Here is a 23,040-nt window from a genome sequence, read left to right as displayed (position 1 = left end):
TCAACGAGCATTTGGTAACCCTAGAGGATTTCTTGTCTACCCACAGCGAAAATAGTGCCCACGGCCTTGACGTGATTCTCATGGGAGATTACAATATCCACCCATGCGACAGGGATTGCCGTGAGGAATGTGAAGATTTTCCCCCTTATCTCTGTATTCCGCACTTTGAACACTCACCGCGTGGGGAGGCTTTGGAATCACTTTTAGCAACTTTCAATCTTTATGAATTCTCTAGTAGTAACAGAGACTTGAGGTTACCGACATTCATGGGTAACAACCCTGGCACAATAGTAGATTATATTTTTTTGTTGTCTAGTGTTCTGTCTGAGGTCTCAACCTATAAGGTAGAAACCTCAGTCTTTAGTGATCATAACCCAGTAATTTTAGAGATTTTATCTCAGGGAGTTTTTGGAAAGAGAGAAGCTGCAGCCTTATGCGCAACTAATTTAGTCCTGGGAGACCAGAACCGTAGGCTGAAGTGGGATCAAGTTACCCCGATCACCTTCATACAGGACACCCTGTCTAAAGTCGAGGGAGAGGTTGCAATCTGCCTGGATAATAATAACCCGTCTCCTACTTTGATAGAGGCATTCAATATTATCTGCAGCCAGGTTAACCTGGATCTGACTGTAAGGAATAAGGGCCGGACATGTAAAGGCAAAAAATGGTTTAATATAGATTGTTCAAAGGCCCACTCAACTCTCCTGAAGGCTTTAAAAGCTGAACCAAGAGATAAAGCACAGATAGCGTTGTTAAGGAAAAACTATAATGACGCTATCAGAAAGAGAAAAGCAGAGATTAAAACTGAGGCCTGGAATGATTTGGTGTCGCCCGACACACAGAGAGACAGCTCAAAATTTTGGGCGATAATAAATCATCCCTTCTTTGTCGACCCAGATAAGCAGAGAGCAGATTGCACCATACCGGATGATCAATGGGTCACACACTTTAGTAATATTTACAGTTGTCCTGATAATATTTCAGGCTGTGGATTACAATCCACACTAGCAGTCCCTCCCATTTCTTCTTTTAGCATAGAAGAGGTTAAAAAAGCTATCAGCGACACACATTCTAAAAAGGCTCCAGGCCCCGACGGGGTTCCAGCTGACTTTTTTAAGAGTGCCCCTGAATTAAGCGCCAAAATTCTTACCAACATTTTTAATGCCACAAGAGATTTAGTTTTTCCTATTAGCTGGTCGAAGTCTACCATTATACCTATTTCTAAAAAGGGACAAAGAACAGACCCAGCCTGTTATAGGCCAATCTCCCTAATCGACTCAAGTGTCAAGATTCTGGGAAGAGTTCTCTTAGGCAGATTGACTCAGCTTCTAGAAGAAAAGGGCATTTTATCGAATGCACAATATGGCTTCAGAGCCAAAAGAGGAACCTTAGACCAGTGTCTGAATTTAGAACTGATCATAAGTAAATATGTAGCAGCCAAGGGGGGCTCTCTGTACATGGCCTTTATGGACCTCTCCTCAGCTTTTGACCTGGTCAACAGGGCTAAGCTGTGGGGAGTCCTTTTGGCTATGGGTTTTGATGCCCCACTAGTGGGATACTTGGCAGAGTTACATAGAGACCTCAAGACGTCGGTCAGAGTGACCAGAGAAGGGAGATGTACCTGCCACTTTGAATCAGGAAGAGGGGTTAGGCAGGGATGTATCCTTGCACCCCTTCTCTTTACACTTTATATAAATGGTCTTGAGGCAGTTTTGGCTGCGTCCCACATGGATATTCCGCGTGCAGGAGAAATAAAGATTCCTGTTCTCCTGTACGCAGACGACGCCGTCCTCTTAGCACGCTCTGGAGTGGCATTGAGCAAACTACTCTCATCTTTTGGGGATTTCATGTCCTCACTGGACATGAAAACTAACGTAGAAAAATCCCACGTAATGATAGCAGGAGCCGCAGGCAGGAAAAGAAAGACTAAAACTTTCTTTTGCTCAGGGAAGGAGGTTAAGAGAGTTCCATCTTTTCCCTACCTGGGTGTGATCTTTGACGAAAAAGGCAAGTGGGGCCCCCAGCTTTTGGCCAAAAGCAACGCAGTAGCAAGAGCGGCTGCTGGGCTGCTTGGTTTTGCCAAAAAGCTTGGTGCTCGCCCCATGGAGAGCATTATAAAGGTCTACAAATCTAAATGCTTGTCGGTTGCCCAATACGGCTCTGTAATCTGGGGGTACACAAATCATGAGTATGACAAAATTCAAAAAGTAGAAAATAAATTCTTGAGAACTCTGCTTTCTGTCCCCCAGTCAATTTCTACATACATAATACACACAGAGCTTGGCCTGGGCTACATTACCGACATCCTGAAGGCAGCCCCAGTTATTGGTTGGTTGAAAGTGTGGCTCAATCAGGAGCTCACTCTAAACCACAATATTCTTAAAGATTGCTTAGCCTTGGACAATGTTCATAACATCCCTTGGTTAATATATGTCAAGACGCAGTTAACTCTAGTTGGCCGATCTGAACTGTTTTCCTCCCCAGATTTGATAAATCTAGAAGACGTAAAGACAGTCAAAAATCTTTTGTCTGAGCGCTATGTCCTGGAGAGAGAAGCCACAGAGTTGAACAAACATACGGTTAGGAAACATTGTACGATATTAAGTGTTCCAGGTATGGAACCATATCTCTTTTCGGTACACAAACCATACCATCGTTTCCTCCTAACAAGATTCCGCCTTGATTTAATTCCTTTTATACTGGGCAATTTTAAAAAGTGGTCTAGACCTGAAAATGCTGATCCTTGTGATTGTGACCATTTTTCTATTCAAGACACAACGCACTTTATCCTGTTCTGTGGTCATTACAAAGAGAGCAGAAATTTTTTTTTGCTGCCTATACTGTGCAATATGGGTTTCACTCAAGTCAAACCAGCTATGCTATTCTTGCAACTTTTACCCAATTTAAAAGTGGCATTTCATGTTGCTAGTTTTTTGGTTGCTGGTGCACGTATAAATAAGCATCGTTTTAGCATCAGTCACTCTGTTCCTCATTAATGATTACCTTTTATATTCAAATGAATTTTTTAAGATTATGGTACAATTTTATTCTTGTATAATGTGTTTTTAGGGTTTTTTTATACATTTTTATAAATTTTATAGATCTGATAAATTTATAAATTCTTTTGTATGTATTACTATGTGTCATGATGAAATGTTACCGTGTATTGCTCGTTTTTCTTTTATGATTTTAATTAATCGAATAAAGACATTTTGACTGACTGACTGACTGAAGGTCTGGAATTTGGCTGGTTAGCATGCAGAGGTGGATCTAGGGCCATTTTAGAGGCTTGTCTAGGGTCGCCAGTCACCATTTTGTTAGACGTTGACACTGGCTGGATACAGAGGCAGGGTTATTTGACAACACAGTCGACACCCCCCCCACGCCCCCCCCACCATCCCCCTTCGTAAAGGAGAGGGAGTGAATGTGGGACCTACATGAGAGAGGTACTTAAGGGGAAGATCTTTATTTAGGGGTTTCGTTGCTGATGGAGCCGGTGCAGTCTTTGGAAGATTCTGAGGAGGTTTTCAAGGTTTAAATGATTTTATTGACAGTTGGGGTGGGCAAAGCAGTTTGAAGGCGCCGTGTGGAGGTAAGTGACATATGCTGAAGAAAGTTGAACTTTTACAATGTTATGAACTAGATGGAGTTTAGGATGTAGGGAATGGGTACAGCGAGGACCGCCTGAGCTGAGGGGTTTTATGGGTTGTACTTAGGGATGGTGGGGTGGAGCTGAAGTGGGTGAATACTGATGTACAGCGAGGCGCTCGTAGTTCGTAGGGCAATGTTGCCTAGGGGTATGTTTTAATTTGTAATGTGCGCCTGCTTCTTTACAGGGTCCTTTATCACAGTACCCTGTTGTCACTGGTCTGTGCTGCTCTCGTCCAAAGTGGATGCTTCACGGTTAAATATTTCCCAACATGTAGGACTTCAATATACGTGCCTTGCTTTCAGACTTGAAATCCGGCAGCCAGCAAGTACCGACAGCTGCTGTGTCTTAATTACCGTGACAGCATTTCATCCTGATTCGGGGCCAAGCTACCAGGATCGCAGCAGGGGCACTGGAGCCTGGGCGTTTGAGCACCCGGGTCCTCCCAATTCGTGGCTGCTTTTTAACTATAAACCAGGGGGTCTGGACAGGGGCTGAGCACTTTGCTTGCATGATGGTCTAACCTGCTTCTACTACGACACTGTCCTTAGTTGGCATACAAAGGGCACTCCGCCCCCCCCGACCCTCTCATAGAAGCACTTGAGTCAAATTGGTCTTCACAGTGTGTATTTTTATTAGATTACATTTCTGGCCAATTACTCCATTGACCTCTCTTATTTATCGTAAAAATTCTTTAAAATTACTTTGCTTATAAACATCACAGCATTAAAAACAAGCCATCAAATATACGTTGTTATTATATTTACAACCCGCTCCGCACGGGGTCTTTTGCTTTGCATTCGGCTGTGCTAGCAGGCCACAACCAAGAAATCCTGCTCTCTTTAAGCTGACCGCCCTCCGGTCAGCAGAGCCGCAGGTAAATAATCTGCCACCATTTGTGACAAACCACGGCTTCCAGGGTAGGGCTAGAGAATCAGAGCCCCCAGCAGGGCAGCCCCAAATCCCTGGCCAGCCTGGAGCCCCTGATGATTTCCAAGACCTGTTCTGGGTAAAAAATGGCACCGACCAAAGGAGTCCCTGTCATACCTCTTGCCCAGGACCCCGCTTGACCTAAAATCTTCACCTCAGGGATGGGTGGGTGGGTAACTTCTCCTGCGAGCTCCGACCCTCAGGCAGGCAAATGGACAAACAGGGGTTGCCCACTGGCTCGCTGGCTTTTCAAGCCTCGCGCCACTTAATTATTTCCGGGTCGCCGGACTTGTTTATCCCTTGACTTCCGCTTGTGGGTGGCATTCCCTTTCCGGGTCAAGCGACCCGGAAGGGATCCCTACACTTGTCCTGGCCCTTTGCTGCCCCTAACGGCGCCACGCCCCCTAGGTGGGGTGGCGCCCGACTTTTTATGAGTTTTGGTGCTGGGAAGAAGAGGCTGCCACAGAAATTGGTGCTTTGCACAATGATTTCAATATTTTTAGCGTGTCTTTTGGGCACTTTTTGCTATTTGCAATTCGATAAGGTTTGTGAAATGTGAAGAGAGAAAATCTGAGAGGCGTGGCTCTTCTTACTACCCTCAGAAATCCAGAATGTGTCAAACTTTGGTTCCCACCTGATTCAGGATTAGACTAAAAGCAAAACCCTTAGCCAGAGAGGACAGGTTGGTAAATACCATATGAACCCTGAACCACACTCTAAACCAAACAGGCCTTCAACAGTAACACGCGAAGCGACAAGAATAGGGGTTTAAAGCCAACAACGTTAAAAACTTCGACAACAGACTAGGCCACATTTTATTTGCCGTGATTTATTTACAGTTTTCGAGAGCGTCCTGCCGCTGCCGCAGACCTATACCCAATAATGGTAATGTAAGCTTTAGTCTTGAATGCAGAACTACCATGAGTCTTTCAGAGACAAATTCTCCGTTTCAAGGTTGCAAGAAGTTAGCACCCTGAAAAAAACGCAATTCCGAAAAGTCATGCTGAAATAATTGTGGATACTCATATTTTAGCATGTCATTCCCTATTCCATAGGGACCTAAAGGGTATATATACAGATGGATCTTGCATTTACCCCATCGCAGATTTACTGGTACACATAGTATTGGAAATACTGCGTGCAATATTACCACACTACACTTACCGCTAGAGATAAAATGGAGGTATTTGAATGTACAAAGTGTAGGAAATGCATCATTGAAGATTTTTCACGTCATACTAGAAAGTGAAGGTCTGGAACAATACCTGTCCCTAGGGATGGATTTAGCACTGATGGTGCCAAGTGCGACAAACTTTTTTTGGCACCCCCATGACCGTCTGGAGAAGCACAAACTCAGGATCTAAAACATACCACAGTGGTTGGGGATGGCTTCATTAATGACAATATATTTCTACCCGAACAAACCTTTTTGAGCAACATTGGGTTTATGAAATAATGGGAAAAAACATAACATTCTAATTTATATCATGCCGTTGGCATGCAGCTCTTTAATGACAGCTCATGGGTCACTGAGCTAAAGGAATGTGACATAAACTGCAAAAGGATCTCTGTGACAAAAGCAGTAACCGACTGGGCTAACCACAGAAAATACAGTTCTGTGATCTGCATGGCACTCGTTCTTTGCAGCAGGCATATTAACCCTCTGTATTAATTTATGATGAGGCAAATCTACCACTAGACAAAACCCCAATCTCTCTGCAGCAGGAAAGTTATTCATCAGTTATCTTGACATTGTTATCGTTGCCTGAAGACTGCTGCATAAAAAGGTTCTCTGCAGCAGGTGCTTTTAAACCTATACGTTATTTTGAAAAAAAGGGTTCCTACCCAAAGCTCAGCGCCAGGTGCAGCTGCACCAGTCGCACCAACCGAAACCAGCCCTGCTTATCACATTGAAAAGGGCAGTCAGAATTGAACACTGACACAAACGTGAATGCGGTATCCTGTCCCACCACTGACAGAAGTTTCAGTGATGTTGCAACACTGGACCGAATGAGAAGCCCCAAAGTGGGCGGGCTTCTCCACCAGACCACATGGTTTTTTGCACAGAAAATCCTGTTGGGTCTGGCTCTTCGATGCTTTAGAGTGCAAAGTTGATTGATCGTGTTCACTGTAGAACTTATGTCACTTATGCACCCCCCCTGACTTTGACTCCTGCATGTAGAATTGAGTCACAATGCATGGGACTACAGATGGGACTCTGCTTTTCACATTTACCCACGCTGTTATGCTCGCAACCTAAGCATTTTGCTGCTGGTATTTGCAAAATGTTTTGCTCACATGACGTGGCTTTACTGCCTCTTTTTGCAGTAAAAACACAACAACCATACCTGCATTTCTGCTGAGATCCAAATGTGTTAAAATGGAAAAACGTGTAATATTTTCTCATTTACCTATGTAACAGGTCAAGTTGTTTAATCCATTATCAGACGCAGCTATACATCTGCACTTGGATGATATTTTCTTTAATAAGCAGAATTTGCTTTTATTTGTGCCATGGCTATCCTGTGGTAATATCTTTCAGTGCAGGATGTACCCTACGTCGATTGTGTAGTTCCCTAACTACCTCAAAAAGTTCAAAAAGAGGTAATTAGAAGACATGCAAGGACATGCAAACACCAAAGCATTTCAATGTGTCCCTTCCTGCATATGACCATCTTTACTGCAAATTAAGCAAAGTTGATAACCCCTCATTGCACTTCAAAAACATATCTGTGTTTTCCTGTGTACCACAATTTCACATTTCCTTTCATTACCTTTCTGCCATTTATTAATGCCACATCCTATGAAAGTAATTGATTTTCAGCTTTTCTGTGCCAGTGTTCAAACAAAGGGGCTGATTCACTAAAAACATTTATGAATACCTTGAGCAGTACTAATGAAGTACTCTTTTTGGCACTCTAATATTACTTTGTGACCCGGCCTGAAACTTCCAGCTCCTTATTACTAAAGGAGCAAAAAGGGCACTGTCATTTCTAGTTGCACTAATTGTATAAGAATATTCCCATTGGCATTCCCATTTGAGGTGTTTTGGGGCCAATTCATAAAGGTGTGTAAGAGTAATATAGGAGTACTGCTTTATATACTCCACAATGCCTTGTGAAGGGGCCTATTACAAGCAGCAGCTGAAATGTATGTCTCGAGAGGAGTAAGCAGTACTTCTACAGTCATATATTGGAAAACGTTAGCTACCTTATAAGGAATAAAAGAAGCAAACCAAATCTTAAACAGACCAAGAGAATACTAGTAGACCATAATCGCAATAGAGCAGGAACAGATCTCTTTCTTTTCAACAACACATGTTATTTGAAATCGAAATGAAATAGCTACATAGTAGGTCTTTGAGAATCATTTAAATGGCTTTGGATACAATAGACTTAAATATAAATAATTTCAACTAAAAAATGTGTAAAAGTAAAAAAGGAAGTTAAGTAGAGGCATTCCACATGTTTACGATTATGCAGGAATATCTCTTCATTGAAAGATGTTTATCCTATGGTCTTGCAAGATGGATGCACTAGCTGAGATGCCACTGTCAGGAGAGTTGCAGGGCTATCCCCTAACAAACCTCATTGTTTCTTCCCACAAATCAGTGACCCCTGTGGACACATGTGCAATAGATCTAATGTATGAGTCAAAGTCAATATTTAGCAAGTACTGAGTCTCAATGCACACAGTGGGTAGTACATGCCTCCGCTGCTTCATTCTCGTAGATAGGGTGCTGGAGCATGCAGACCTCACAGCATCTGTATGACTTTGCTTTGCGCTGTGCTTGTTCTTCATTTGGAGGTTACCTCCTAGCAGGAATCTTCTCTGTTTCATTATGACAAGACTAGGCCACCACAGTCTGGGAACACAGGATGTCCAAAACAAAGCAACACCAACTTCCCAGTCAAAGCCAACAGAGCCAGCATAGTTCAAGGTACAACTAGGCATCAACGGCGTGCCCAGACTGACTTCTTTCTGGGGCAAAATAAGCCGAAGCCAGTATAAGCTTGAGCCAAAGACAAGGGACCCAAACACTTGACATCTCAATTCCTTTCACAGAAGAGCTGTCGACAGGCTCTCTCAAAAGCAACAACTGATTATAGACAACTCATGGACATGACTTCTCAGCTTGTCCAGCCTACAAAAAATAAGGTCATTGGTTATGTAATGTATCATACGCCCAGCTATTATTATTACGCATTTGCATAGTAATTGATTGAGCATAGCTCTATGATCTTGTCTGAACAATGTTCCTTGTCAGCATCAGTGGTGCTGTACCTTCTTCCAACCTGGAGGTCTCTAATAACGGACCACCACTAAATAAACTTATGTTGCTGCTCTTCCAACTAATAGAGCTGGTTGAACTGCAAGAGACTCCAACTGATCTGGGAGTCCATCTCCAATAACAACTCTCTTCTAATAGACTTGTTAGACCGCACAGGCAGACAACAGAGCTGTTTGATCGACATGACAGCAAGACATCGGACATGCTGATGAGACTATGCAAGACATAGCACCATGAAATCTTTTAATTGTTGTGACCGAAACTGATCAGTGACTTAGTAAATACCTGTAGCATTAGATGAAAACGCTTAAGTCTAAAAAATATTCCCTTTGGGATATTCTATTAGCATACAGTTTGTATATATAACACTTCAATACACATTCATACTTCACTTTTCAACAATATCGCTTAGCATACTGTGGGTCAGTACAGTCAGTTACCAGAAATTCAAAATATAAACAATAAAAAGGATTTTCAGTTGAAAAGAATTTATTTGATTAATTCATATAAAGTCATTAAAAACCACTAAAAAATATAGCACATCAATGTACACAATAAAAACATAAGAAAAACCAAGTCACAAAGGTACAAATTGATTGTAACAACACCCTTCACATTCATATATCAATGTTTGCATATGTTACCATATAGTGTACAAATAAATGTATTTCATATGTGAGCAAAACATATTAGCAAGCCTGAAGAAGGAGGTGGGACCAATAGAAACCTCCGAAACGCGTCGCAGTCCTTTGCTCACATATGAAATAAATGTATTTGTGACTCCTTTTGGTGTTTACAAGTACAAATGCTTGCCATTCGGCTTGGCATCTGCGGCAAGCGTATTCCAACGCTTGATGGATCAAATGTTCTCCGATTGTATTGGAAGCAAGGCATTTCAAGATGATATCTTGATTCATTCCAAAACATTAGAAGAACATTATTTGCTTTTGGAACAAGTACTTAAACAACTAGAGTTACAAGGCATGACTGTGAATAAGAATAAATGCAAATTCATAACTCAGCAAGTTGACTATTTGGGTCATAATATATCCATTTAAGGTATAAAACCTAAATCTTCTTTGCTCACAGCTATAAAGCATGCACATTAGCCTTCAGATAAAGATTCCCTACGGCCTTTTTAGTTTTAAGTGAGTATTATGCACGTTTTGTGCAAGGTTATGCCATTGTTGTGCAACCACTCAGAAACTTATTAATGAAAATGTTAAGTACACTTGGACAGATGAAACACAATCCTCTTTTGATTCTGTGAAGAAATTAATTCTGGAAGCCCCAGCAATCAGACCATTTACACACGTCTGCACTAGTATAAAAACGGTGGATGCTAGTTCCAAGGGTCTAGGCACTGTCCTTAGTCAATTAGTAGATGTACGTGAATTTACTGTTGCCTTTGCTTCCAGATCTTTAAGTGGAGCTGAACTTAATTACAGTACTATAGAGTGCAAAGCTCTGGGGTGCTCATGGGCAGTTGAAAAATTCAGGATGTATGTTTGGGGTGCCAAATTTATTTTATATACTGATCACAAACCTCTTGTGTACATGTTAGGTGAAAGCCTATCTATCAGGGCATCGTCAAGATTAATTAGACTTTTGGCACGATTACAAGAGTTCAATTTTGAAATCAAGTACATCCCTGGTGGAAAAAACGTTTGTGCAGAATGTCTCTCAAGGTTGCCTATTGACAGCATTGAATCTAATGGTGAATATATTGAAGGTGATTATTTTGACTGTGTTTTCTCTGTGACAGAGGATGTTACTCATGAGTTGAAACGTTCTCAAGAAGAGTGGGTCAAAGGTTATGATGAGGATCTGTGTTTGAAAAGAATTAAAACATTTTTGTTTAACAATTGGCCCAATGACCGTAGTATGTCAATACAGGAAAGAACTTATTCTCAAGTTGCTTGAGAACTGTCCATTGTTGACAGTTTTCTTGTTAGGCAGGAAAAATTCATTCCTCTTGATTGTTCAAAAGACAAAATTATTACTCTTGCTCACCAGGGTCATTTGGGTATTTCTTGTACTGTTCGCAAAAACAAAGAAACATACTGGTGGCCTGGTATTGACTCTCAAGTCAAACTTTTCATTGATAAATGTCCACAATGTTTGTGCACAAATTAGCATTGTCGTTCTTCTACTTCACCTTTATGTCCTGTCGATTGGCCTAACTGCCCTTGGCAAAAACTTGGCTTGGATTTTTCAGGACCTTTCAATTTATTGGAACATGACAAAAGATTATTGATTGTTTTGATTGATTATTTTTCAAAATGGTTGCACTTTGCATTTGTAAAAAATTCTGATTCTAGCTCATTGATTGATTTTTTGCAACATGTGTTTTTAATTGAGGGTCTGCCAAGAGACATTGTCACTGACAATGGGACCCATTTTGTCTCAAACGAATTTGAGAACTTTCTTGACAAAAATGGGATTAGTCACACTCTTGCACCTTTATATAGTCCAGCATCCGATGGCTTAGTTGAGCGTGCCAACAAAATGTTAAAAGAAGGAGTGCAAACTGCAATTGCAAGCAAATTGGAAGTTTCTAAATACATATATCAAAAGGTTTGGAGTTATAATACTACTCCTCACTCCACTACTGATGTTTCACCATAAGTGTTACTTCGAGGTAGAAAGCCTATTTTTTCTCTCAATCCCTCATAGTTAGATGATAAAATTGATAATACTTCCAGTTTGAATCATAGGCCCACATGCATCAAGCATTTTTGGAGTCGCAAACGGTGCGATTCCTTAAAATCGGCTGTTTGCGATTCCAAAAGTGCTGTTTGGGATGCATCATGCTATTTTAGAAATCACAACTTTTTTGCGATTTCTAAAATTGCGATAGCATATAAGAAATTGCAATTTTGCGATTTCTTAAATGCTATGCATCATTTCCAAAAAATGTGCGATTTTTCAAATTGGAAGTGCAAATTACCACGAAGTTCAACCTCGTGGTAATTTGCGAAATTGTTTAAAAATGCACAAAAATGCATTTTTTAAACTGTTAAGTTACAGACACACATGTTTAGGACATGTGTGTATGTAACTTCTACTGTAAAGTACATTTCATGGGTGCAGGGGGGGGGTCATTTAGACCCCCCTCTCCACCCTTGAAATGGATTGATGAATTGCGATTTCAAATTGCCAATTCGCAATTCTCATTCATTCCTATGGGCATTTTGGCCCATATGAATGAATGGGAATTGCGAATTCGCAATTTGAAATTCGCATTTTTTATGAGATTCGGTAAAAATAGCGATTTTTACCGAATTGCATAAAAAATGAAAAAATAATCATGCATAGGCTTTTGCGATTTCTAAATTGCGAATTGCTATTTTTCGCAATTTAGAAATCGCAAAAGCCGATATTGATGCATGTGGGCCTAAGGGAAGTCAGGGAACATGTTGAAAGCAAACAAGAATTTTACAAAAGAAATTATGATCTCAAAAAACATGTTAAGGAAGTAACCTTGTCTCCTGGTGAATGGGTTCTTATCAAAAAGCCTATGAAGGTAACTAAGTGTCAATCAAAATGTACTGAACCTGCTAAAATTATCAAAGTAGCTCGTATGGCTGTGATGTTAGAAAATCGAGTTGGTGGAACCGCAATGCTCTGATTAAGTTAACCAATGAACAAGCTAAAATTATTCTAGACAAATTTGAATCACAACCTGATAGAGATTCGTTTGATTTAGGTGAATTAACATCTATTTGTAATCATAACAGTAATGTTCATGATTCTTCATCTTCTTTTCATTTGTTGGATAGAGGTGATATTCCTTCTGCTATTGGTGAGAATTCTTGTGCTTCTTCTAATATGAATCTAAATGTTGTTTTTAGTAATTTGCGTAATGGTTCTGGTGAAAATGTGCAGCTTAGAACTAGCACACGTATTAGAACTTCTCCATATCGTTCTGCGGATTTTATATATTATAGATATTTTATGACTGATTGTTTAATCTCATTTCATTTGTATAGGAAGGGGGGTGTTTGCTAAGTTATGCAATGTAACCTTGTTAGTATTTAATTTGTTAATGATGTATGTGGAATTCTAGATTCTTGAGTCTAGAATTTCATTCTTCTCTTGGCTCGTAACAAGTCTGTACTCTCTTTGGATGTGTCGTGGGTCGCTGTGTTCTACAATAAATAACTCTTTTTCCAGTATTTACTTCCAAGTATTTTATTCTTTGGAAACTGTTACTACACTTATTATCTCGCCATCTATCCTGTAACGGGAAAAAGTACACCCTCAAATGACTGAGTATTGGAAAATCAACTTTAGAAATCTGGCATTTATATACCAACGACTGTTTTGGACACCCTCTTTACTCGATTATTGACCATTATAGCACGCAGTGTATTATACGCAATGACTGCTGTTTTATGTACATAAGAAGATAAATGAAAGTGCATAAGTGTAGGAATAGAAGCCAATTATTCTGACACCTTGAAAATAACATATTTGAAACCTTTTCATTAATGGTAATATGCAGTTGTCCTGCTGTGGATACCTGACTTTAAGCTATCATGTACAGGCATCAGTTAAGGGTTGTCTGACAGGGTAATTATTGTGGAACTAATTGATACTGTCAACGTCCTTGATTACAATACTGTGTTACATGAAGACTCTTTAGAGCCACAAATACAAGTTAAGCAGGTTGTTTATCATTACAAGAAAAAGAAACATGCTACCTGGAGCATTATATCAAGGACCAGATTTTGTCTAGATTGTTCACATTTGCTATTCATACATGCCTCAATTTTAGACATGGTGGATGCAATGGAACACCCTCTAGAGTCTTGCTATACAACAAAGATAACTGAACAACTCAACTCATCAACAGAATGCTTCATATTCATACAATGTTGAACCAATGGTGTGTCCTGTACCTGGCACCTGATACGAGATCTGTGTTGAAGGATATTTATCTCAACAGGTTGAGTGGTTTGCCCTATGTACACCATGTCACAAGGGCATTTCACAAAATACATGACGTACTTCATACTGAAACTGGAGAATTTAGTTTGTTTATAAACAATGGCATTGAATGTTATCGATTTGGTATCTGAAATGATTTTGCAGGCAGAGTAGCTCTGGTATCTAAAGTGTATGACTATGGGGGGAAAATCCAACATTTGTGAAAGGTCTTTAGTTTTTTTTGGGCCTGGTAGCTCTTAGAAAGTGTTGGTGTGGGTTCTTTCCACTCCTTAAAATGAATAGAGGTTTAGGAATCTCAAACCAAGATATAGGTTGCAGTTCTTTGGATTATATGCTTCACTGTGTTGTCTTTGGGGGTTAAAAGTCAATACACAAGTAAGTGGATTGATGTTTGTTTTGGTTTTGGGCACTAGAAATGTTTCCATTGGGGTAAACCAATCCCTTTTCAGGGATGCCTTAACAAGCCTTTTAACATAAACCCTATCAATGTGTTTATCAACAAGGGTATTAGTGGTCTATAATAGTGATTTTTATTGGTACAATTCTTCCTAAAACAGAGGAATTGATCATACACAAGATTTACTTTTAATGACCTCAAATGGCCACTGGGAAAGTGTAAAAGTGTATTATGGTCTGCGGGTTTGGTTCATAAGCTAACAGCTAATTTATCCTATTGGATTTCAGTCAGAAGCTCAAGAAAATCCACCTACTTTGAATCATACATAATAGTGACTCTCAAGTCTCCAGTCCAAATCCTAAGAATGCGATCTATATCACCTTGACTGCTTTGGATATTTGACTGCTGTGCCTAAGGTCAATAGAAAGGGATGAGGTCATGACGAGCTGAGCTCGTCATCAGCACACGAGCAGTGTGCCTCATGACGAGCTGAGCTCGTCATGTGCATGGAAGGGGATATAACAGTACGAATTCTTGATGAATTGTTAGTAAGGTTTGTCAGTTTCATAAATACACTTCTTTTAAAAAAAGGACATGTGCAGATTAGCTATGTGGAGAAGTGTGGCTCAGGGGTTAGAGGCGGCAGACCTGGAGCTTGAGTTCGGCCCGGGACCAGGGTTCAATTCCCCGCCTCTGCGGGTCTTGGGCTCAAAAATTCCACGGACTCGTTAATTCTCGCTCCGGTGCCTTCTCGACTCACGGGTTCACACTCTGCGACTCTGGGCAATAGCTTGCTTAATCTCCACAACGGCCCCTCGCGGTGGGATGCCTGACTTTCACCTTGTGGATACCCTGCCAGGGTTATCTCACAGGGGAATACCAGGACGGGTTCCCTAAGCAAGCGCTGAGATGCCCCAGGGTAAGTCGTGCGCTATATAAGTCTCATTCATTTCATTTCATCTACAGGGCGAAGCAATACCCTATGGCTACACCCTTGATTTGTAGAAACAAATATTTTTTAAATATAAAAATATAAATATAAAAATAATACTATTTAGATAAATTTGAGGCAAAGGTGAGACAGAAATTCTGTAGGGACCTTGTGCGGTTGTTCCCTGGAAAGCAAGACCTCTATTAAAACTGCAATTGCCTCACCCTGAGGAATGTTGGTGTATGGAGCCTCTATATTGAAGGTTACAAGAAAGTCTGTAGTATTATCAAAGATTAACCCCTCTTTTTTATTGATGAAATCCATTGGACCTCTCACATATGCTCTTGTTGCACATACAAATGGTTTCAAGAAGGTGTCTATATATTGAGCTAGGAGTTCAAGAATAGAACCACAAGCTGGAATAATGGGTCTCCCTGGAGGAGTATTGAGATCTGTATGCACTTTTGGTAAGTTAAAGCTCACTGGAGTGCAGGGGCCTTTTTTCCTAAAACAAATTCATACTCATTGCAGCAAATCCAGCCTTCTTCCAATGCATTTTGTGTTGTTACTTTGATCTTACTTGCTAGGCCCATCCTGTGATATTTTCTGATCCACAGATAATGTGCTGGAATATTCAGCTGTCAAAAAATCTCCTGATCATACTTCTCACTATCGAGCACCACTATCCTGCCTCCTCTGTTGGCGGGTGTTATTATAATAGAAGTATTTGTGGCGAGTTGGTGGACTGCTTTGATTTCTGATTTTGTAAAATTATGATTGAAGTAGATGTTCTCAGCATTTAGGTCCTCTCTCTCTCTGAGTAGTATTTTTGAATGCAGCTAGTTGAGAGCATGGTTGGAGTGGCTGGACTAAAGCTTAATTTGTTTTCAAGACTTCTAAAGCAAGTTCTCTTAGTTGGGGGACTGTCCGTGTGTGAAAAAGATTTTTTGCGATATTTTGCAGGGGAACTTTAGGTCCTTGCACCCACATGCATCAACGTCAATTGCATTCGCAAACGGTGCGAATCGCAATTTCCGCCGTTTGCGAATGCAATTGACTAATTTGGAATGCATCATGCATTTAGCAATTTTAGGAATCGTAACCATGTTGCGATTTCTAAAATTGCGATTGCATTTAAGAAATCGCAATTTCAGATTTCTTAAAAGCAATTGGAAGAGTTCCTTCTATGCATATTCAAAATTGAGTTTGTTCCATGGTTCCATGGTTCCATGGTTGATAGGTGAATCCCTGTAAGGTAATCTTGAGTGTGTTCATGTGTAGTGTTTTATATTGGAAAGCTACCAAAGGGTGGTCTCACCATGTGACTGGAGTAATCGTTTGAAAGGTAGCGATTAGATTTGTAAAAAGTACACCAAGGATGTGTCCAGCAATGTGTGCGGGTTTGTGTATGATCAGATGTAGTATTAGTGTGACTAGGTCAGTGATGATAGTTTTTAGATGGGGCATATTGTGTTTGTCTAACCAAATGTTTAGGTCACCAAGAATGCATAGGTTGGAGTTTAGTGTTATAAGGTTTGAAACTCTATCTAGAAATGTGTTTAGGAATGTTGCATTGCTAGGTGGCGGGCTGTAAAGGAGGAGGGATTTGCAGGAGGGAGTTGGTGTAGGGTTGTATCTGGTGATGAGGGCCTCACAACTTTGTATAGAAATGTCACCAGCTTTGGTGAGATTTATTGTTTTCTTGACAATTAGAGCTGGTTCACCTCCTCTTTTGCTATACGATTATGTTGGATAGTGTGTTCGCCTGGAGGAGCGGCTTCAGGAAACACTGGAGACATGTTATCTCGCAACACCGATTCAGTTATGAAGAGTAAGTCAGTTTGTGTGTTAGTGAGTAATTCATAGATATGGTGCTTATCTTTAAAGAGTGATCGAGCATTTATTAGTAAGCCGTTTAGAGGTTTTGTTTTGGTGGTGGTGTGATTTTGTTATCTAGAAGAGTGACCAGTATTTTTTGAACTTGTAGCAGGTGTGTCAATAGTGCTGGTATTAACTGTATGAGGATAGCAATAGGGTGGTTTGTCCATATCGCATTCCTTGTCCAGCAGGCTTAGAAGGCACTTTCATGGATCTGCATGTGTAAGTGGTGGAGATGGTGGTTGAGAGTGAGTTGGTGAACTGTGATGTTTTTGTAGAGTAGCCTTTTTGTGTAATAGCCATGAAGATGCAAAGTTGTGGAGAGTGGCATGCTGTTTATTTTGTTTGCGTTTGTTTAGGGTGAAAGGTGTATGGGTTAGGTGTGGTAGTGGAGTATGTGGGTCATTTTTTAGGCTCTAAACTGTGTGATGGATGAGAGGCGGGTGAATGAGATTTGTTGTGTTGGAGTGTTTGTGTTATATGTTGGTGAAGATAGATAATTTAGGAGAAAAGATGGTTTACCATGTGCCTTGTTTGTGTAGTCATGAGGGTGAGGGTGAATGTATGCTTCTAATTGTTATGTAATGTATTATGAAACTGTGTTTGTATGTGTGAGAGAGAATTTGTTGTGGATTTGATAGCTGGAAAAGGTCATATGTGAGTGGTGGTGTATAAGGATTGTTTAGTTGTGTGTTTTTGGTAGAAAGAAGATGAGGGTGTTGGAGGATTTTATGATGGATGATAGATAATACGTTTGGAGGTGACAGACAGGGGTCTGTTAGGAGCAAGTACGGGGTAGAACTAGTGTTTTGTATGGACAGGGAGTGTTTGTCTGGATGGACTAAAGAGATGTATAGTGTGGCTTTGTGCTCTGTTGGTAATTTGTGGATTTGGTAGTGGTATAGGACAGAGTGGTGTTTTGGTGAGAGTGAATGTGCCATTGTGTCGTAGTTAGGGTAGAAGGGTGTATAGGTGTAATTTGTGGGGTTTTGTAGTGGTGTTTGAGACATTGAAATGTGGATAGGGTTTGTTTGTGGTATGTGAGCAGCGTAAATTTGCAGAGAGAGTGTTACTATGCTTGAGATTCTTGATGAGTGAAGGTGGTTGCTGGTATATGGTAAAAAGGGCAGCATCTCTGGCCCTATGCCTGATCTGTCCTGAACAGGCCCAAACATGCAACTTCCCTTTTTCTCTCTGACCTTATCCTCAATGCCTGGGCTGAGACACACACGTACCCTAGCTTAAATAGCCCTAGCTCAGGTGATCTTTGGCCAATGGGAGCCCTAGCCAGAATCAATCATAACTCTAACCCTTTGCCCTAGGACACTTAGGAGACCAGGCCCATTCAACCAATCACATCCCTAGCAACCAATCAAAAACGAAACCCTAAACCCAAGATTCAATAGAAACCCTAGCCCTAGGAGCTAATCAGAACCCCATCCCTGTCAGCCAGTCAGAACTCTAACCCTAAGCCCAAAGTTGCATAGAAATCCTAGACATAGGAAACAACTGGAGCACAGATGTAACAACCAGTAGGAAAATTATATAATGGGCATGTGACCTTTAGCACAGGCTGGTGGGCAGGGAGTTGCTCCTGAACTCAGAATCTCCTTGGAAACAAACAGGCTCAATCCACACTCTGTAGTTCCTGCTCAACTCTGCAGGTAAGGTTCAAATCTAAATCCAGTAAAAAATACTGCTTTTCCCACACTTCAACAAATCACTCTTCTAGCCCTAAACGAGTGTTACATACACTTTCCAAAAACAATTGAAACCCTAAAAGCAAATTAAGCAGTCTCTTAAACACACTCTGCTTAGCCTCTGAGGTGTATTTTTCCTTTTTATCTTGTTAAATCAGACGGAGTTTATGAAGAGTTATGGGACACAAACAATCCCAATGGCTGTAGGATTAATTATGAGAAGAGCAAATGACACTGACAAGCCACTATGTCTGTGCTTATTGGAATTTAAAGCAGTGTTTGATTGTGTTCCGCACGACAAGCTGTGTGAAAAGCTTCAGCGCTGGGGAACCCACATAACCATTTGAGGGCAATTAAGCTGCTCTATGCAAACACCTGGGTCAAGATTAGGGATGGAACCCATTTGTTGAGAGAGGTGAGGACATTAAATGGCGTTTAACAAGGATGTGTCCTTGGATCCTTCTAATTCAATTTGACATCTCAGACTTCTCCCCAGCACTTGATGAGCTGGTATCCCATACCCTGAGTCTTGGTGGTCTCTCACTGTTGAACATTCTCTATGCAGACGACCTGCTCCTTCTTAGCAATACCAGAATAGGGCTGCAGAGACTAATTAATCATCTAGCGGCATGTGCAATTGACAACCAGCTAGTGCTAAGCCAAAGAAAACGAAGTTAATTTCGCTAAACCTACCGGTCTCCAATCACTTTAAATGGCACCCTATAGGACTCAAGATAGACAAGACAGATAGTTATGTTTCTCTAGGTGTCAAGCTAGACACTCAGGCCTCATCTCAAAAAGAAGCAATCGAGATTTTGCATTTTCAACATTTTCAAACCCTTCAAGGACAACATTTTCAACCACTGACTGTGGTAATTAAGTCAAAATTGATACCAACCCTCTCATAGAGAGGTGAAATAATGTTGGGGTCAGATGCCAGCTTTCTGGATAAAGTTGCAACAAGAAACTTTAAACAAGCTTTTCAACTACCAAGATCAGCATTGACGGCTCAATTTAGGCTTGAGTTCTCACTAGTAATGCAGACCCTTATAAGGCCTGGGGCATTCATAAAATGCTGTCACAAGCTAATACACAAGCCACCCTTGACCCTTTCATAGGCAGGTCGCTCCCCACGACGCAAAGCACCACCTGTGTGTCCTGCCCTTAGCCCCAGCTGCCGTTGCTGAGGAGAGTTCAAGGCCCTCCTCCTCCATGCAGGCTACCACCTGCGCCTCATCCCTGGTAGACAGTGGTAGGCCGTAGGTTTGTTTTGCTGTAATTGTATTGCTTCCGTCTTATTTGTTTATCTGTTTCTTTCCTTCTTGTTCCTCGTTTTATTTCTGTGCCATATGCCCTTTTTACCTTCTGTTTCCTCTGCTGTCCCTGCCCCCGTTTTTCTGCTGCTGTGTCCCCTGCGGCCCTGCCCCCAGCTCGCCCATTCATCCACTCCCTCTTCCCAGCTGCCACCTCCCTCCCGCCTCCCCTTCTTATGGCGGCCGCTGCACGGTGAGGAGAGCAACCCTTGACCTTTTCAAAGGCATGTCGCTCCCCACACTGCACAGCACCACCTGTGTGTCCTGCCCTTAGCCCCAGCTTCCGTTGCTGAGGAGATCTCGAGGCCCTCCTCCACCCGCAGGCTACCACCTGCACCTCATCCCTGGTGGCCAGTGGTAGGCCGTAGATTTGTTTTGGGGTAATTGTATTTCTTCTGTCTTATTTGTTTATCTGTTTCTTTCCTCCTTGTTCCTTGTTTTATTTCTGTGCCCTTTATGCCTTCTGTTTCCTCCGCTGTACCTGCCCCCATTTTCCCGCTGCTGTGTCCCTTGCGGCCCCGCCCCCGCTCACCCATTCGTCCGCTCCCAGCTGCCTCCTCCCTCCCATCTCCCCTTCTGTGCCCGTCTGCACCTGGACCGCACCCGTCTCCACTACAACGGCAACACCCTACACGCACTCAACACCGGACGAGTGCACACCTGCTTCCTGGCCACCTGAAGTGCACCAAAGGACTCTTCTCCTGCCGGACCTGCAGATTCACCAGTCTCCGTGCCGCCAACCCGCCCACCAGAACAGAACACAACCACCTCCAGATGCATACTACTGAACACCCGCTCCGCACGCAAACACGCCGTCAAACTCTGGGACCTGCTCGACACATCCTCCCCGGACGTCGCCTTCCTGACAGAGACCTGGATGAAAGACTCCTCGGCACCGGACATCGGCATAGCCATCCCGGAGGGCTACAAGATCACCCGCAGAGACCGCGCCAATGGAATAGGAGGGGGAATCGCCATCATCCACAAGTCCACCCTCAAAGTCTCGACCAACTCTAACGACACTCTCAGCACCGCCGAAGACCTGCACTTTCAGATCCACAATGATCTCAACACCACCCTCAGAGGAACTCTGATCTAAAGACTCCCCGGACCCCGGACTCAGTTCAGCGACTCCATTGCCGACTTCGTCAGCACACACACCATGACCTCCACAGACTACATCCTCCACTGATACCTGAACTACCACCTCGAGAACAACAACAACACCAACTCCATCACCCAGATCGACAACCTCGCCAACCTCGGACTCCGACAGCTCATCACAATGCCCATCCACTCCGCCGGCCACACGCTTGATCTCATCTTCTCCTCAAGCTCCCACATCTCCTTCAGCCACACCATGAACTTCACTGGACTGACCATCGCTGCATCCACTTCACCTTCCAGAAACCCACCACACACCACAGCACCCAACAGGTCCCCCGCCGCTGCTGCTGCAAAATCACAGAAGACCAGCTAAACGCTGCCCATGCCTGAAACCCACCCGCCGACCCCACCAAACCCACCGCCGACACCAGCAACTTCAGCTGTTGGATCGATGACTGCACCAACATCCTACCCCCGATCAAGAAACCCTCCAACAGACATACCAACAAGAATGCCAGCTGGTTTTCCGCGGACCTCCAGACCGCCAAACAAACCTGCCAAAGATTAGAGAAGAAATGGCACCACGAACGAACAACGGAGAACCACACAGCCCTCAAGAACGCCATGGGCCGACACTATCAACTCATCAGATCTGCCAAAAGGACCTCCTTCAAGGACCGCCTCAACAACAATGCACACAACAGCAAAGAGTTCTTCAACATCGTGAAGGAACTCTCCAACCCCAGTTCCAACACCAATAACATCCCACCATCGCAAGACCTGTACAACTCCCTAGCCACCTTCTTCCATCGCAAGATCACAGACATCCATGACATCTTCGACAACCAGACCACCACAACAGCCAACGACACCTCAGACCCCACAACCACCACCCACAACAACCACCTGCTCGCTTGGACTAACATCAAAGACAATGACACCATCAAAATCATGAGCACCATCCACTCGGGCTCCCCGTCAGACCCGTGCCCACACCACATCTTCAACAAAGCCAGTGCCACCATCGTACCTCATCTCACCAAGGCCATCTCCTTCGAGACCGTGACCGTCCGGGAGAGTTGGAAGCACGCCGAGATCAACTCCTTGCTGAAGAAACCCAAGGCAGATCCACGGGGACATTAAGAACTTCCGACTGATCTTCCTGCTCCCGTTCCCGGCAAAGGTCATCGAGAAAACCGTCAACAAGCAGCTGACTCACTACCTCGAGGAGGACAACATCCTGGACCCGTCCCAGTCCGGGTTCCGCAGCAACCACAGCACCGAAACTGCCCTCATTGCTGCCACCGATGACATCTGGGCCCTGCTGGACAACGGCACGCAAGTGAGGCACCATTTTTATCGGGAGACCTGGGGGAACACTGGGTGGTAGGAAATTTGTGTGAGCCCAGTGATGCCACACTTTCCCAGAGAAACATGTGTGAAAAAACAGATTTTTACAGCCAAAATTGAGGTTTGCAATGGATTCTGAGTAAGGGAACATTGGGGGATCCACGCAAGCCATACCTCTTTCAAAGCCCCTGAGTGTCTAGTTTTCAGAAATGTGTGGGCTTGGCCAAAAACCCAGGTGGCCCCCCTTGCAAAAGCAGATTTTTTTTTAAATATCTCCTCACTACGTTTGGGGCCCTTGCCTGTCGCGGGTACTTGCGCCTCCCACACATGGAAGGCACCCTTTTTATTGGGAGACCTGAGGGAATGCTGGGTGGTAGGAAATTTGTGTGAGCCCGGTGATGCCACACTTTCACACACAAAAATTTGTGAAAAACTTTTTTTTCATCAAAAATAGATGGTGTGCAAGGGATTCTGGGTAAGGAAACGTTGGGGGATCCATGCAAGCCATACCTCTTTGGAAGCCCCCGGGTGTCTACTTTGC

Source organism: Lissotriton vulgaris, chromosome 6 (assembly GCF_964263255.1).
Source record: "Lissotriton vulgaris chromosome 6, aLisVul1.2, whole genome shotgun sequence".
NCBI lineage: Eukaryota > Metazoa > Chordata > Amphibia > Caudata > Salamandridae > Lissotriton > Lissotriton vulgaris.
Note: the sequence above shows the minus strand (reverse complement) of the source record.